Source organism: Microplitis demolitor, chromosome 4, assembly GCF_026212275.2.
Source record: "Microplitis demolitor isolate Queensland-Clemson2020A chromosome 4, iyMicDemo2.1a, whole genome shotgun sequence".
NCBI lineage: Eukaryota > Metazoa > Arthropoda > Insecta > Hymenoptera > Braconidae > Microplitis > Microplitis demolitor.
In genome coordinates, this window is record NC_068548.1 from 9,915,101 (window position 1) to 9,933,545 (window position 18,445).

The 18,445-nt window shown below is 26.6% G+C and overlaps 1 long non-coding RNA gene across 6 annotated transcripts; it reads left to right on the forward strand.

Annotated features, from left to right (window-relative positions):
* Nucleotides 1-165: 165 nt before the first annotated feature.
* LOC103576301 (uncharacterized) lies at nt 166-17,354 on the forward strand. 6 transcript variants are annotated; one of them, XR_008403489.1, is made up of 8 exons: nt 166-368; nt 678-842; nt 973-1,199; nt 1,276-1,368; nt 1,529-1,612; nt 1,690-1,761; nt 2,804-2,872; nt 16,850-17,354. It is a non-coding gene; the product is annotated as an uncharacterized LOC103576301 (long non-coding RNA). The 6 variants fall into 6 exon arrangements; XR_008403488.1 differs by having other exon boundaries at nt 1,690-2,872; XR_008403487.1 differs by lacking the exon at nt 16,850-17,354 and adding an exon at nt 3,389-4,824 and having other exon boundaries at nt 1,690-2,872.
* Nucleotides 17,355-18,445: the final 1,091 nt, after the last annotated feature.

Below are 18,445 nucleotides of genomic sequence, written 5' to 3' on the forward strand. Positions count from 1 at the left end.
TAAATATATTAATGTACAGTCGCAATATTTAAAAAAAACCCATTTACATTGTCAGGTTCCTATATTACCATTCCGAGGATGAATAGTTTCCCGTTTCATTCACAATCATTTTATTAGCTAAATAATGTATGGTCGTCTCATAAGAGGTTCTAGGAAGTGGGAAGAGGTTCTCTTTATTTTCTTTGTCATGCGTTAAACAACAATTACTATCCACGCTTCTAGACTATTCAAAAGTTTCTCATCGAGGTAACCGAGTCAGCGTCATTTATTTCGTTTCGATTTTTATTTACGGGCATTTTTATTAGCTAGATATCAAATTTCGATTGACAATTTGATCTTTTAATAATTGAATTCTGCAAGCATGTCAGGTAAGTATTATATTTAGTAGAAGTGTGTTTTATTTAAAATATTTATTAACATGATCTTTATTGGTTATGACCTTGAAGTTATCAGACAATTGAAAATATTCGGTTTTTTTTATTCAAAAAATAAATTTCAAATAAGTAAAAATAAAAATATGTACATTTAGAAAATGAAAAAAACTATAGATGAAATTTTTTTAAATATTCTCTTTTTTTATAGTTTATCGTTTAAAATAAAATCCAAAAATTATAAGACGTCGGCTAATTTCAGTATCATTTATTAGTTTTGTTATGTTTTTATTTCCATTTTTTCAGAAAAATATAAAGGTTTTGCTGGAATCCTTATTGATAAAAAGGATAAAGCTATAGTCCCCGTCAAGAATTTAAAACATTTTAACCCACAAAATTTTAATCCGAGAAAAATGTATAATCTTAATTACGATGGTCGGATGAAGCAATGCATTATTTTAGGGATTAAAGGTAATGTCTATAAATATATAAAATTGTACCAAAAAAAGTGTTTCTCCTACTACAAACCCATCGGCATAGCTTTGCCATACTCATGATACATTTTAATCATTAATTTTAAAATTTCATTTTTAATTTTTAGAATCAAAATCAGCAGTAGAAAAAGAAATTTTTTTCAGGAGAGTTTCAGCTCCGCCTAATAACCTAGTTGAAAGCGCTTCAGAAATAAGTGATTATAACTACAATAACAAGCCAATAAACAATAAAAAAGGATTTTCAAATAAAAGTAACAAAGAAAATGGAAAAGAAATGAAAGAAAACAAAGGTTTAATTAATTAAATTTCAGAATTGAGAAAAGCATCTACTAAAGTAATTTCATATTAAATTTCATAACAAATAATAATTTATGTAATTTAAAATGTTTCCTTAACCTGCTTTCTTTCAGCGACGAGCAACCGATGATAACGATAACGAAATACCGTTTAAATCAAAAATAAAAGAAGTCCAAAATACTTCGGCACCACTAACACCCCAATGTGTAAGTTCAAGTTAAAAATTTTTACTCACCCCAAGAAAATTTTTATTCGCCCTAAGAAATTTTTTGCATTTTGATCAGAAAACGAAAATTTTGTTTGGGCTAGAAAAAAATTTTTTAAGTATGGATACATTTGATTATAATTAATTCTTCTATTTTTAAGCCACTTGATATTTCTTCGGCTAAAAAAACACTAAGTACCCAATCTTTAACTGGATCTAACACAGTGTTGAAAACTATTGGTTCAGTGAGTTAAAAATTTTTTTTATAACAAAATTAGAAATGAGTCAGTAAGCATATTTACTTCTTTTCCAAATTTATTAGTCACTTGAAATTTTGTCACCTAAGAAGAAACCTCGAATCGTAACTAATAATGTGTTAAAAACTTCTGGCTTGGTGAGTAGCAAATTTTTTTATAACTTTTGTAAATTAAGGTTTTACAAATAAAATCTTTTTCAGGGCTTGTATCTAAATCTATAATATTTTGATTTTGCTAAATAAATCATAATGATGTAAATTCAACATCAATTCATGTACAATTCAATTCATATAATATTATTCTATTCAAATTTTTATCTTTTATTCTTTCCATTTAAAGTAAATGTAACGTCATAGTTGAATAGCTTCCAAGATAATCATTAAGCTGGTTTTTATTTGTAAGACATCTCATGGTCTACTAATAAAGAAAAAAAAAGTATGAATATAAAAAAATTATACTTACATTTTATTAAAAACGTATGTTTACCAGGGTGTCCCAAAAATAACAAATATTTTTTTTAACCTCTTATAGGCTCAAAAGTTACTTGATATTATAAAAAAAATCCTCACTAAATTTCAGCCAGATATCTTTAAAATTGAGCTATCACAAAGGGGGGTCCCCTTTCTCATTTAAAATACACGCGAAAGTTTTTCATTTTACTTTTTTCGTTATTAAGACTACGAAAAAAATTTTTTTTTTTTAATTTCACCTAGTGTAATTTCGTAGGAAATTAAATTCTCTACAAAAAAGTGCTAGTGTATGATATACGACAGGGAAAAAGTTACGGGGCTTCAAAGATCAACAAAAATTTAGTTTCCTCAGTGTTAAATTTTTTTAAATTATTTTTCATTTTTATCCTATGAAAAAATTTATTTTTCAAATTTTGATAGGCACTCTTTTGTAGAGAATTTAATTTCCTACGAAATTACACTAGGTGGAATAAAAAAAAAATTTTTTTTCGCAGTCTTAATAACGATAAGGTAAAATGAAAAATTTTCGCGTGTATTTTAAATGGGAAGGGGACCCCACTTTGTGATAACTCAATTTTAAAGATATCTGGATGAAATTTAGTGAGGATTTTTTTTATAATATCAAGTAACTTTTGAGCCCATAAGAGGTAAAAAAAAAAATATTTATTTTTTTTGGGACAGTCTAATGTTTACAGTACAGAAATTACAGATTTATTCAACGCTGAGTAACAAACAAGTAAGAACTTTTTATTCACAGGATGTAATGAGTGCACAAACGGTAGATATATATTATTATATGCTAAATATAAAAAAAAATTCTTTGTTTTCTAATGGTGTACAAAAGGCTTTTTCCATAACATTCATAATATATACTTAAGATCACCTGTTGGCTTATGTGAGAAATTTTACATTTTATCTCACATCATTTCGAACAATCAAAACCTTCGCATATTTCAGCATGGCTTTAGATGCGCATATTGTTTTTATGTAGCTATTGAACCTATCGATCTCTTTTATTCATGTAAAATCAAATATTTTCAATTTTTTCTTCAAGGGCCAGTTTTTCAATCTGGATTTATTTTTATCAGGGTTCAAATTAATATTGCTAGTACATTTATACATCAATAATATATAGATATACTAGGAATGATAATTTGTACCTGCATTAAAAATAAACCCAGTTTGAAAAACTAGCCCTAAACTTTTTTGATACTTGATATTATTTTATTGACCTTTCTTCAAATGATTTATTATAAGAAATATGATTTTTACTGATTCATTTAATGATGTCTAGTTATCGTCAGAAGGAGAAAAAAATGAGCAGCTGTCGAGAAGAATATTAATTTATTAAAACATGAATTAAAAAGAAGTAATGAAAAAATTGAAACCAAGGATAATGAGATTAATAAAAAAAATAACGTGATTGTAAAACTTATGTCTATAAATGAAAAATTACAACTTCAAGTTATTGACCAGACTACCCTGCTTAAAAAATCTCATAAGATCCGATAGCTTCTTATAAATTCTCATAGGAATTTTATGAGAATCAATGAGTTCTATGGGAAGCGGGAGTCCTCTTCTCATAGAACTTACTGAATTTTATGAGATTGTATAGGAGGTATTTAAAAAAATTATTTTCTCCTAGATTCTGATAAGGGATTCTTTATAAGAATCTATCGGAAAATACAAATGTTTATAAAAAATGAGTTTTTATAAGGTTGGATGGGATAAAATATTCACGGCATTTATAGGGATCTATAAGAAAATAATAAAATTTACAAAATTTCTGTTTTAATAAGAACGCATGAGAAAATGATCCTGTCATTAATAATTGAATTTTATGAGGAAATAATAAAATTCATCATATTCCCGTTTGTATGTTCAATGACTTGTTGTCTCATGTAAGTTACGGTATTTACGCATATAAACATATTAGTCTAGTCAACAAGTGCCTTTTTGACGAAAATCTGTCCTAGACCACCGAAAATTATGATTAAAGTCTGATTTGATTCGAAATGGCATCTATAAAAAAAAAAAATTAAAGTGGAAATTTGGGCCTGGCAAAAATTGTAAGTTATTAACAATTTAGTAAAAAAAAAAAAAAAAAAAAAAGTGGTTTGGTTTTTTACAAATAGTTCAACAACTATTTGAGGTATCCAAAATCTGTAAAAAGATCCTCAAAGAGCAGGAAATTTCCAAAAAAAGTCCTGACTCCCCGAACTGTACCAACAATATTTATAATTTTAATTTAGCGGTGAAAATGGGACTAAAAACGGGTAGCAGCGCATGCACGCGCGTTAATAGAATCAATAACATAATCGAAAAAAATTATTTTAACCGATTAAATATAAATATTAAGAAATAAAAAAAATTTGGTTCTTTCTCCACACATGGATTAATAATAATCCACCGAAAAAAAAATTTTACCTCAATTTTTCAATTAACTATGCTTTTGTTATTTAGTTCATTTTTACTCGCTCAAAGTTTATATAAAAACCCTGATTATTTCTAAACTAAGAATCCAGGATTTTGTTCACTTCATAGAGCTGTTCTTGAAAGGGTTTAGAAAAAATCGTCGTTGGAAAAATTAAAAAATTTCGATTTTTCACTTTTTTATTTACGATCTAAGGAATTGAAAAATTAAAAATGTAAATAAAGCAATCAAGGAATTTTATTTTTTTGATTATTTTGTTTTTTTATTGCTAAAAGCTACTTAACAATAATTTTAAAAAATTTTTACTGACATCGTTCAAATAATTATTATAAACAAATGCATTGTTAATAAGATTTAAAAAATTTTTTTTTGGGAATAAGATGCTTGATGAAAATAATGATTTTTAAGAAAAAAATCGTCCCTTAAAAAAATTTTTTTATTGCTAAAAAGCCCATTTGCTAATTAACAATTTTTTTTTGTTGCTTAGTATTAATATTAATGAACTATTTTTTTTTTAATCATAATTTATCATGTTCTCTTGTTTTATAAAAAAATAATTTTTCATTTGTTTACAACATTTGTAAATAAATGAATTTTTACGCTATATTTTTTTCTAAATACTAAAAAAAAATACTAAAAACAACCATATGTTTTTTTTTTTATCGGAAAACATTTTAGGAATATTTGAATCGAATTTTATCTGTTTTTTCTTGTAATTTAATCAATTTAATAAAATTTAAAACTGACATTTTTCAAGATTATGAAAAAAGAAAAGAAAGAATTGAGCAACTTTCTTTAAAAAAATGCATTCAATGAATTTAAAACTATTAAAAAAAATAAAGAGAACATCATATTATCAAAATTTCAATAATAAATAAAAATAATATTTTTTAAGCTTAGTCTTGGCCATATATAGTACTGGATAGCTTTAAGTAAAAGAATAAATTTCGATTTCCAAATGCATGTGGTGGCCGAGCGGGCTAAAGCACTTGACTTGAACTGTTTTCAGAGCTTCAATCGAAGGGTCGTCAGTTCGAGTCCCATAACATGTTGGAAAATAATTAAAAATTTCTTCTTTACCGAAGTTGAAAAATAATATACAGTAGAATCTGGTTATAAGTTATATTTCTGTCTATACTCTTACTTACAGGAAAAAATGAAATTGACGTGAGAGTGAGTAGAGCGTCCGATGTAACTTATAACCAGAGTCTACTGTATAACTCTCAGTGGGTTAAAATGAGTTGTCAACTAGCAATTAAATTATTTTTTTAAACAAAAAAATAAATGATTTCGTTTTCTTATTCAATTCAACTGAAAATAATTTCAAAATTTAAATTACTTCAAATAATTTTTAATTATCTTAGGAAACAGAAATATATAATATTTCTCTCATTTTTTTATTATTATCTCATAGAACCTCATAAGTATGTCGCCTATGAATTAACGTAAAAATAATCAAACTATTTTCTCATTCATTCTTATACAGCGGTAAGACTGGTATAAACTTGTACCCATAGAATCTTATAAGAAATTGACGCATTGCAAATTATTATCTCATAGATTCCCATAAGAATGTCGCTTACGAATTCACGTGAAAAAATGAAACTATTTTCCCATTCATTCTTTTACAACAAGAAGAAACAAGACGTCTATATTTCCAATTGATTCTTTTACGAAATGTATAAATACGACGCATTCCTAATCATTCCGATAAAAATGTGAACATGTACAACAAATTTTATATAAGAATGAATGAGACATAAGTTGAAGGATTTGGTAAGTTTCTATCGGATTATGCTCGCCCGATGAAAAAAGTTTTTGTCTAATTATATATGATTATATATGTTCATATATATAATCATATATGATTATATATAATCATATATGAAGTTATATATAATCATGCATGATTATATATGGGGTCAAATATAATTATATATAATTATATATGACCCCATATATATCTAGATCTGATCATACCTGGCTGTTATTAGCCCATATATGAGTCTATATATGATTAGATCTGATCAGATCTGATTATATATGAGTCTATATATAATTAAATCTGATCAGACATGGCTAATATAAATTCATGTATGGTCGTGCATAAGTTTATATATGATTGGATCTGATCAGACATGACTGATATAAAGTTATATATATATATATATATATATATATATATATATATATATGTGTATGTATTACATAATATGACAATTTTTAAATATAAATGTTATTAAATTTTTATTTTGTCAACTATCAAATAAACTTAAATCCCCAATACTTAAAAAATGTTCAAAGGTTTCGGCAGCAATTTAAAAGTATTAATCGATATCGATTTATATACGAATATTAATAAGTTAATAGATAAGTAGATTTGATTATATGTATCTAATGAATTCTATTGTAATTTATGTACAAAATCAAATTCATTATTAGGTGCATTATTAACGTATGATGTATCGACTTGTTTATTTGAGTTAAGTAATGCCATAAACTTTCCTTTATTGTAAGTTCATAACAGACTAGAGGATCAGAGTACAATCCAGCGATCACTAAGGTTAAGCAGCATCGGCGTAGGTCATTGATTGGATGGGTGACTTCGTAGTAAAGTGGTGGTCAACGAATAGTATTTTTTTTTTTTTTTAATTAAATTTAATCGATATTTATATTGATGAAAACAACAAATCCTAATTAAATTACCCTGCTTAAAAAATCCTATACTTAACTATAGCATTTCTCATAGAACTCATTAATTCTTATAAAATCTCTATAGGAATGGATGAGAATTTATTGGATTCTATGAGATTTTCTAAACAGGGTACTTAATTAATAATTTAAAGGTATTCTAAATGAGATTTAAAAAATGACTATATTCATTCATGCATGATCATGTATAAATAGATCTGATTATATATAATTAGACCTGGCCAATTTTTGGATCCAATTATATATAGATAATTATGCATAATTATATATGATTAGACAAAAACTTTTTTCATCGGGCGGGTTTGAATATTCTCATAGGTTCTAATATGAACTATCATTTTTCGATGGGACACTTTACCGATTCATTCTCATAAAAATTTTTTTATGAGAATCTATCGGATTTTTTAAGCAGGGTTACTACCTCTTGTTCAGATCAATCATTTTTGCTATCACTTTTTTTGCAAATCGAGTAATTGAGCTTAACTGAAGCTCAAAATAAGCCTCTCATTATCCTCCACAAAAAAATATGCATTTGTATGGAAAAATATTAATGATCGTTATGGCAAAATATTTATAAATTTACAGCTTTTATTTTAAAATCTTTAAATAAAAAAATGTTTAAGAACAGTTATTAGATAATTTTGTCCAAACTTTTCTATGCAATAAAAGCTTTAAACGTAAAATAAAGACACAGACCCGATGCTTTACTCTATGAACTAGCGAAGTGCACTTCAATTTTTTGATAACTTCCATTTGCTTACGAGAAAAGCTTGGACAAAGTTCCCATTTACTGTACAAGTGCAACCAAGATAGTACCGTTTATTCAGTTGAGTGCGAATAGAGAAACAAATGAAAACGCGTCTTAATGATTTAAAATTTCTTACACTGTTTCGACGATTCATCCTTTTCAAAACTAGGTTTCAATGACCTTGACTCAATAAAAAGTTTTTTTTTTTTTTTTTACAATTTTTTTTTTTCTTTCAAAACACAAGAATTTATTTTTATTATATTTACTTGTCTTATTTGTTTTGTATATTTCAGATTTAAACAAACTACAAACAAGAACTACTATTTAATTAAAAAATGGAAAACAAAAAATATTAAAAAGTTTTAGTATTTATTGAAATATTTTGAAATTTTCAGTCAGAATATTTGTCTGAACTAGGATCCTTAATTATTTATTTATGTTTACTTTTAAAATAAGCCGTCCCTCTGACTTGGCTGCACAACAGGCCGCATAACGAGAGATGGTTGAAGAATAAAATAAAATAAATTACAAAGTACAGATAAAAGAATATCTAACAATGAAAATTCATGGTGTGAGGCAACAAAAATAAATTAAAAAACTCAATATATGAGGAAAAAGCAATTCATTTAAAAAAATTACTACTTTAAAAAAGGAAATACCTCTCATTACAAGCAGTGAACGCTGATCTAATTTTTTTGGTCGATTACCGTCTGTAGGTTTCCTTCGAGAGTGATTTCCGGTTATAGTATTTGTAACTAAATTATCGAGACCAAAAATAAAAATAGCTACCGAGTTTACAAATAAAGAGCATTTTTTTTTTCTAACATAGCTGCGTCGAATAAGTTTTTTGGCATCCATCGATCGTTTCCAATGTACACCTGTAAATATTGTTCTCTTATTGTTTGTTTTATCATCGTCTTATTTTACATATATAAGTAGTAAAGGATATTTACTTATAACGTTGAAAAATAAAAAAAGGCCGGTGTTATTTGTTATGTGATGTTGCGATACAATGGAGGGAAAGTTAAAAATTGACATCACATGAAGAAAATATATTATAAATATTCAATGAATTGATACCATAAAAATAATATTATTTTTATTGATACGAATATACTTAGTTTACTAAAACAAGTAAATTAAATAAAAATTTTGTACGTGTCACTGAAAATTATCAGTTTCATTTATTACACCGACTTATATGCAAATAAAAAAAATTTTCTATTTATCTTGATTTATAATAAAAAAAAATCTGGGCAACGCAGACCAGCAAAAATCTTAGCTCAGCAGACCAGCCTCAAAACTTTCCACCGTTTTCAAGCTCAAACAAGTTACGTTTTATGATAAAGTTTGAAATTCAAGAATCGAAAATAATTAATGAACAAGCGTTCTTTTTAATTTTTATTCACGATTATGTTCAACAAAATAATAGTATTAAGGCAGGAATCAATGTAAACGATTGAAATAAGGATTTTAATCAGTTTTGAATCAGATGAGAGCGTTAATATATTTGATATCCGAGGAAAATGCTGAAAAACCCTGTTTTTCCCAATTTTTTGTGTTGATAATTTCATTTAAACTAAAGAACGTATTGCATAACATTATATGGTGATGGAGAGAGAACAAAAAAGAAGAGCTGGTATGATTTTTGGACTACTTGATAAATTATGGTCTAAATTATCCGGGAGAATCAAGTTAAATCGTTATTTTTTTAACTTTTTAACGCCCATATCTTTTAAAGTAATTAACAATTTTGACGTTTAATGTGGCAACTGACGCATTCTTTTGAATTCTAGAGCTGCCTACATTTAAGAATTAATTTAATACTAATAAATAAGCATTTTGTTTATGGTGCCAATAATTATATTAAATTACTTACTTTTTCTTCTGTTTTATTAATATAACCTATTTCGGATTTTTGCACAGGTGGAAGCCCTTGTGCTTTTCTCATCTCACCTGTGGGATAATTAAGTTTTTCAGTGGAAAAGTTTGGTTTATGACATATTTCTCTCGCGATCGCATCCGTTTTCATATGAGACTCGAAAATAAAAATAAATCAGCTTTTTTGGGTCACCCTAATATATATATATATATATATATATATATATATGTATATATATATATATATATATATTTATTTATTTATTAGGGTGGGCCAAAAAAAAAGAACTAATTTTTTTTCTTTAGTTACCGTGAAAATATTGTTAAAAATGATGAAAAAAAAATTCTGGTATAGTTTGAGCTCTTAATATTAATATTAAGACGTGGCTCATCGGGTTTTTTGATTTCCCATTTAAATAACAAGGAAAAAATAATTTTTTAGTTTGGAATTTTTTACCTCGGCAATGGCTCATTGTACGAATAATCCCAGCATACATTTTCGTAGGGAATTTCTCTACAAAAACTCTACAAAAAAGCTTTCTTATTATTTTTCGATAAATCCATCTGTTCAAAAGTTATTCGAGTTCGAAGTCAAGTTAGAGTAAATTTCGAGATCTTTTTACTTTTTCGGTGAAACTATTAGACTTATCGTAAAATGTCATGGACTTTTTTTTGTAGATAATTTTATTTTCTACAAATTATCATTGATAAATTTTTTTCAAATTCTACATTGTTTTCTAGTTATTTCCATTTTAATGCCAAGTTCTTGAAATCGATCAGAACACTACTTTTTTAAGAGCTTGGCATTAAAGTGGAAATAACTAGAAGAGAATGCAGAGTTTAAAAAAATTTATCAGTGATAATTTGTAGGAAATAAAATTGTCTACAAAAACGATTGTATGACATTTTACGATAAGTCTAATAGTTTCACCGAAAAAGTAAAAAGATCTCGAAATTTACTTTAACTTGACTTCGAGCTCGAATAACTTTTGAACAGATGGATTTATCGAAAAATGATAGGAGAGCTTTTTTGTAGAACGTTAAATTCCCTATGAAAATGTATGCTGAGCTTATTCGTACAATGAGCCATTGTCGAGGTAAAAAATTCCAAACTAAAAAATTATTTGTTTCTTTGTTATTTAAATGGAAAATCAAAAAACCCGATGAGTCACCTCTTAAGAACGGTTTTCAGATAATTTTGTCCCAGCTTTTCTCTGAAATAAAAGCTCTAAACGCAAAATAAAGACACAGACCCGATGCTTTACTCTACGAACTAGCGAAGTGCACTTGAATTTTTTGATAACTTTCATTTGTTTACGAGAAAAGCTTGGACAAAGTTCCTATTTAATGTACAAGTGCAACAGAGATAGTACCGTTTATCCAGTTGAGTGCGAATAGAGAAACAAATGAAAACGCGTCTTAATGTTAATATTAAGAGCTCAAACTTTACCGGATTTTTTTTTCATCATCTTTAACAATATTTTCACGGTAACTAAAGAAAAAAAAATTAGTTTTTTTTTTGGCCCACCCTAATATATATATATATATATATATATATATATATATATATATATATGATATATCGCGCCGTTCTCCAACAAGTGCGTCCACAATTCTACACCGATTCTAATGAAACTCAGTATACTTATTATATGGACGATTAACTTAGATGAGTTCGAAAATGAGTCAATTAGGTAAATAAGCTTTGAGGTTATCGTTTTTCGTTTTTTGAAATTTCATTTACTTTCGCTAAAAAATATCTGTTGAATAACACAAACATTTTTATCGAAGTTCAGTCAAATACTTCAGAGCAACAGTGAAGACTATCAGTCTGCGATTATCTCTCGAATAAGTTCACGCATTTTTTCAATGATTTGATAATCATTAATATAAAAAAAAATTCAAGTAACAAAATTTACATTTTACATTTTTACAAAACTTATCAAAATCGGAACACGGATTTTTTTTTTTAAATTGATGTTCAAACGCAAGTAATTGAAGAGCATTTCAGAATTTCGATAAATTTTTCAGGGATAATTTGTAGGTGATAAAATAATCTAAAAAAAGTGCTATGACTATTTGTTACAAGTCTGATAGTTTTGTCGAAAAAGTCAAGTATCGAAATTCATCGTATTTTAAACTTAAACTTAAAAATACTTATAAACGGATAAATTTATCGAAATATGACATGAGACCTTTTTTTTACAGCGTTCAATTACTCACAAAATTTTTAAAAAAAGTTTCCTGTGACGTACATGAAAATCGGGACGTTTTTCGCAGAACTAAAATAAATCAAAACGAAAAGTAAAAAATCTACTGGATCATCAAATCAAGTAAATCAAAATGAAAAGTAAAAAACCTTTGATCTTCAGGTACCTTTCTTGTGTTATTTACGTGAGAAATGTTTTCCACAAGCATTCCAAAAAAAAATGTTGCTCTCAAATGACGCACCTTGCTACATATACTAGCTGCTAATTATACAAGATAATCATAATATTCTCTTATACATTTACCATGAGAACAAATACAAAAGATTTATACGAAATGTACAAGAAAGCGCGTAAAATTTCATTTAGTTATATTCACAATAAATTTCAAAACCATCTTTCTATAAGAAAAATTAGTTAAAACATTGACTTGAATAGTGAAAATTGAAGATAATTGAATACGCTTGCAGATACAAGATATGAAAAGAGACTTCAACTTTCGGATTGGAAGTTACATCCCTATAAATCAGCGAAAATAAATTTTTCTGAATATGTCAAAAATGCAAAACATCCACTATTTTCAAATTTTTTTACCAAACTGATTCATTTTCTACCTCAATTAGGATTATTGCCCTAAGGATAAGTATGAAGTTTCGTCAGATATTGACTCAAATTTCAAACATCTACTACTACTAATATTATCGACTGAATTGGCTTATTTTTATTGATCAAGATATTTATGAAGAAAATAAAATTACTGCGTTCCACTGTGATCCGTCAAAAATTTAGGCTGATATCCAAGTGACAAAGCGTGTTAAATCTCATGTATACATGTATATATATATATAAAATTTCGAAATGTTGTAATTGCAAAATACGCAGTTAAGCGCAGAGAAACACAATTTTCCATAATTTTTTTCTAATATTTAAAAATATTAATTACAGGGGATCATTAAATTCATACATTACCGATTAATTCAGTACCCTGCTTAAAAAATCCGATAGATTCTCATAAAAAAATTTTAACAAATTTAATATAGTGGAAACCTAAAACATGCGAACCTTCTCAATAAGACAATTTATAGATAAATTGAGAAAAATATAGATAGCCCGAACTGGGAATCGAACCCAGACCATGTCGGTATCGCGCTGAGTGCTCGACCAGTTGAGCTATCCGGCACTATACTATGTTCCGTTCAATTTCATCTATAACTTATTGAGCCACACCGTCCATCGTACGGTATTACACCAATTTAATATAGTGGAAACCTAAAGAATTTTTATGAGAATGAATCGGTAAAGTGTCCCATCGAAAAATGATAGTCCATATTAGAACCTATGAGAATATTCAAACCCGAGCATAATCCGATAGAAACTTACCAAATCCTTCAACTTATGTCTCATTCATTCTTATATAAAATTTGTTGTACATGTTCACATTTTTATCGGAATGATTAGGAATGCGTCGTATTTATACATTTCGTAAAAGAATCAATTGGAAATATAGACGTCTTGTTTCTTCTTGTTGTAAAAGAATGAATGGGAAAATAGTTTCATTTTTTCACGTGAATTCGTAAGCGACATTCTTATGGGAATCTATGAGATAATAATTTGCAATGCGTCAATTTCTTATAAGATTCTATGGGTACAAGTTTATACCAGTCTTACCGCTGTATAAGAATGAATGAGAAAATAGTTTGATTATTTTTACGTTAATTCGTAGGCGACATACTTATGGGGTTCTATGAGATAATAATAAAAAAATGAGAGAAATATTATATATTTCTGTTTCCTAAGATAATTAAAAATTATTTGAAGTAATTTAAATTTTGAAATTATTTTCAGTTGAATTGAATAAGAAAACGAAATCATTTATTTTTTTGTTTAAAAAAATAATTTAATTGCTAGTTGACAACTCATTTTAACCCACTGAGAGTTATACAGTAGACTCTGGTTATAAGTTACATCGGACGCTCTACTCACTCTCACGTCAATTTCATTTTTTCCTGTAAGTAAGAGTATAGACAGAAATATAACTTATAACCAGATTCTACTGTATATTATTTTTCAACTTCGGTAAAGAAGAAATTTTTAATTATTTTCCAACATGTGATGGGACTCGAACTGACGACCCTTCGATTGAAGCTCTGAAAACAGTTCAAGTCAAGTGCTTTAGCCCGCTCGGCCACCACATGCATTTGGAAATCGAAATTTATTCTTTTACTTAAAGCTATCCAGTACTATATATGGCCAAGACTAAGCTTAAAAAATATTATTTTTATTTATTATTGAAATTTTGATAATATGATGTTCTCTTTATTTTTTTTAATAGTTTTAAATTCATTGAATGCATTTTTTTAAAGAAAGTTGCTCAATTCTTTCTTTTCTTTTTTCATAATCTTGAAAAATGTCAGTTTTAAATTTTATTAAATTGATTAAATTACAAGAAAAAACAGATAAAATTCGATTCAAATATTCCTAAAATGTTTTCCGATAAAAAAAAAAACATATGGTTGTTTTTAGTATTTTTTTTTAGTATTTAGAAAAAAATATAGCGTAAAAATTCATTTATTTACAAATGTTGTAAACAAATGAAAAATTATTTTTTTATAAAACAAGAGAACATGATAAATTATGATTAAAAAAAAAATAGTTCATTAATATTAATACTAAGCAACAAAAAAAAATTGTTAATTAGCAAATGGGCTTTTTAGCAATAAAAAAATTTTTTTAAGGGACGATTTTTTTCTTAAAAATCATTATTTTCATCAAGCATCTTATTCCCAAAAAAAAATTTTTTTAAATCTTATTAACAATGCATTTGTTTATAATAATTATTTGAACGATGTCAGTAAAAATTTTTTAAAATTATTGTTAAGTAGCTTTTAGCAATAAAAAAACAAAATAATCAAAAAAATAAAATTCCTTGATTGCTTTATTTACATTTTTAATTTTTCAATTCCTTAGATCGTAAATAAAAAAGTGAAAAATCGAAATTTTTTAATTTTTCCAACGACGATTTTTTCTAAACCCTTTCAAGAACAGCTCTATGAAGTGAACAAAATCCTGGATTCTTAGTTTAGAAATAATCAGGGTTTTTATATAAACTTTGAGCGAGTAAAAATGAACTAAATAACAAAAGCATAGTTAATTGAAAAATTGAGGTAAAATTTTTTTTTCGGTGGATTATTATTAATCCATGTGTGGAGAAAGAACCAAATTTTTTTTATTTCTTAATATTTATATTTAATCGGTTAAAATAATTTTTTTCGATTATGTTATTGATTCTATTAACGCGCGTGCATGCGCTGCTACCCGTTTTTAGTCCCATTTTCACCGCTAAATTAAAATTATAAATATTGTTGGTACAGTTCGGGGAGTCAGGACTTTTTTTGGAAATTTCCTGCTCTTTGAGGATCTTTTTACAGATTTTGGATACCTCAAATAGTTGTTGAACTATTTGTAAAAAACCAAACCACTTTTTTTTTTTTTTTTTTTTTTACTAAATTGTTAATAACTTACAATTTTTGCCAGGCCCAAATTTCCACTTTAATTTTTTTTTTTTATAGATGCCATTTCGAATCAAATCAGACTTTAATCATAATTTTCGGTGGTCTAGGACAGATTTTCGTCAAAAAGGCACTTGTTGACTAGACTAATATGTTTATATGCGTAAATACCGTAACTTACATGAGACAACAAGTCATTGAACATACAAACGGGAATATGATGAATTTTATTATTTCCTCATAAAATTCAATTATTAATGACAGGATCATTTTCTCATGCGTTCTTATTAAAACAGAAATTTCGTAAATTTTATTATTTTCTTATAGATCCCTATAAATGCCGTGAATATTTTATCCCATCCAACCTTATAAAAACTCATTTTTTATAAACATTTGTATTTTCCGATAGATTCTTATAAAGAATCCCTTATCAGAATCTAGGAGAAAATAATTTTTTTAAATACCTCCTATACAATCTCATAAAATTCAGTAAGTTCTATGAGAAGAGGACTCCCGCTTCCCATAGAACTCATTGATTCTCATAAAATTCCTATGAGAATTTATAAGAAGCTATCGGATCTTATGAGATTTTTTAAGCAGGGAAGGACTGTCTTCTGATCACCTTCAAGAATATTTGTATATGTATACAAAAATATAAGTTTTTGAGTTAAAGTAGTTAAAACTTTACAAATTTCGAATAATATGATTTTAAATTTGGTACACAGTTTGTGTGATTAAACCCCTTTTGAACAAGCGTTTAAAAATTTCGAACCAATTCATAATTTTCATTTTAAAGCCATTGTACTGTAATAATTATTTGACTCGACATCTTTCGATCTCTATTTATTATTATTATAATTATTATTATTATTATTATTTTGTTTTAGTTTCATTATTTTTAGCAATTTGACAATATTAGTACACAGTTGGAAAAATTGTGTTAAATTTATCGCAAATCACATATCCCAAACGGTCCGCTCAATTTCTTGTGTTAAGTTAACACATTATGCTTTTGTCAAACAATAATACAAATTTAAAACTTAATGAGATCAGATTACACATTCAACTTTAGTTACGTTTACACTTAATGGTGTCAAATAAATGACTCAAAATATTTAAACTTCGAATTTTTATACAGAATAACACAAAATTTTCAACTGTGCAATAACAATAATTATATTAAAAATATGTAGTTCCGTTATAATTTATTTCTATGAATGCGCTCGTTAGCATCTATTAATAAATTTATTCATGATTTCTTTAGACTTTTACAAGTATTAACTTGATACATCACCGTAAATGGCAATTTTTGAGCCACTAGAGCGAGACGATGGATTTAACAAATTATACACTTATTTATCAAGATTTATTGCCAGTGTAAACAAAGGATCGGATCCAGAAGCTGTTAAAGAAAAAAAAGTGGAAAAGATCAATATAAACGATAAAGAAAACAATGAGGCTGAGAGTCAAGTTACGATTCCACGATCAATTAATGAAATAGAAAAAGAGAACAACGGAGTTAATAATGATCCTGATTCAGAAAGTGGTAATGAAGAATTTGAGAATGCAGCCGGAGATAGATATTATAACTCCTCGGCTCATGATGATTCAGAAGATGATGCAGACGATTAGACTGAGAATTCTTTATATATAGATGAAACCATAAATCTATAAAAATACATTTTAAAAGTTCATGTATGATTTCCTGTTTTTATTTAATAATTCTATTTAAAATAAACTAATTTGAGTGATTAAATAATTTTAAATCATTTGAGCATCATGCAATATTATTTTTTCATTCAATTCAATCTGAAATGACTCAAGAATTCAGATCATTTCAAATCGTTCCAAATTACCTAAGGATCCAGAAATATACGATGTTATTATCTCATTCGATTTAGTTAAGAATGATTCAAAAGTTGAAATCATTTCGGATTTCCAGAGGATCCAGAAATTACATTATTTCATTATTAAATTCAATTTAAAATGATTTCCGAAACTTAAATTATTCCAAATAATTTTAAATTATCTGGGGAACCAGGAATATACGACATTATTTTATTATGTAATTCAATTCAAAATGATTTCCAAATTAGAATTATTCGAAATAATTTTAAATTATTTGGGGAACCAGGAATATACGACATTATTTTATTATTAAATTCAATTTAAAATGTTTTCCAAACTTAAATTATTCCAAATAATTTTTAATTATCTGGGGAACCAGGAACATGCGACATTATTTTATCATGTAATTCAATTCAAAATAATTTCCAAACTTAAATTATTCCAAATAATTTTAAATTATCTGGAGAACCAGGAATATGCGACATTATTTTATTATTAAATTCAATTTAAAATGATTCCCAAACTTAAATTATTCGTGATAATTCTATATTATTTGAGTAAGTAGAATACTACGATTCGAATCATTTCGAATTATTTCAAATAATAATTTCATAATTTAAATTAATTCGAAGTCGGGAATTTCAAATTACTTTAAATTATTTCGAATTATATTTTCATAATTTAACATAATTTAAAATGATTCGAAGTCGAGTATTTTAAATTATTTTGAATTATTTCGAATTATAATTTTATGATTTGATATAATATGAAATAATTCAGATTTCCCAAATAATTCCAAATTAGATTTCTCAATCAGGGTATCAAGAAAATCAGTTATTGCCCAGAAAAGAAGAATTTCTTGGTGCAAAAAATTTTCACTTGCAACAAGAAAAGATTTTTTTTGGGCAATAAATAATTTTTTCTTGTCTTAAGAAAATTTTCGATTTTAAGTTTCAGGCAAGAAATTTTTTTTTTCTGTATATAAATACATCATTGTGTACCTAAACTAAGT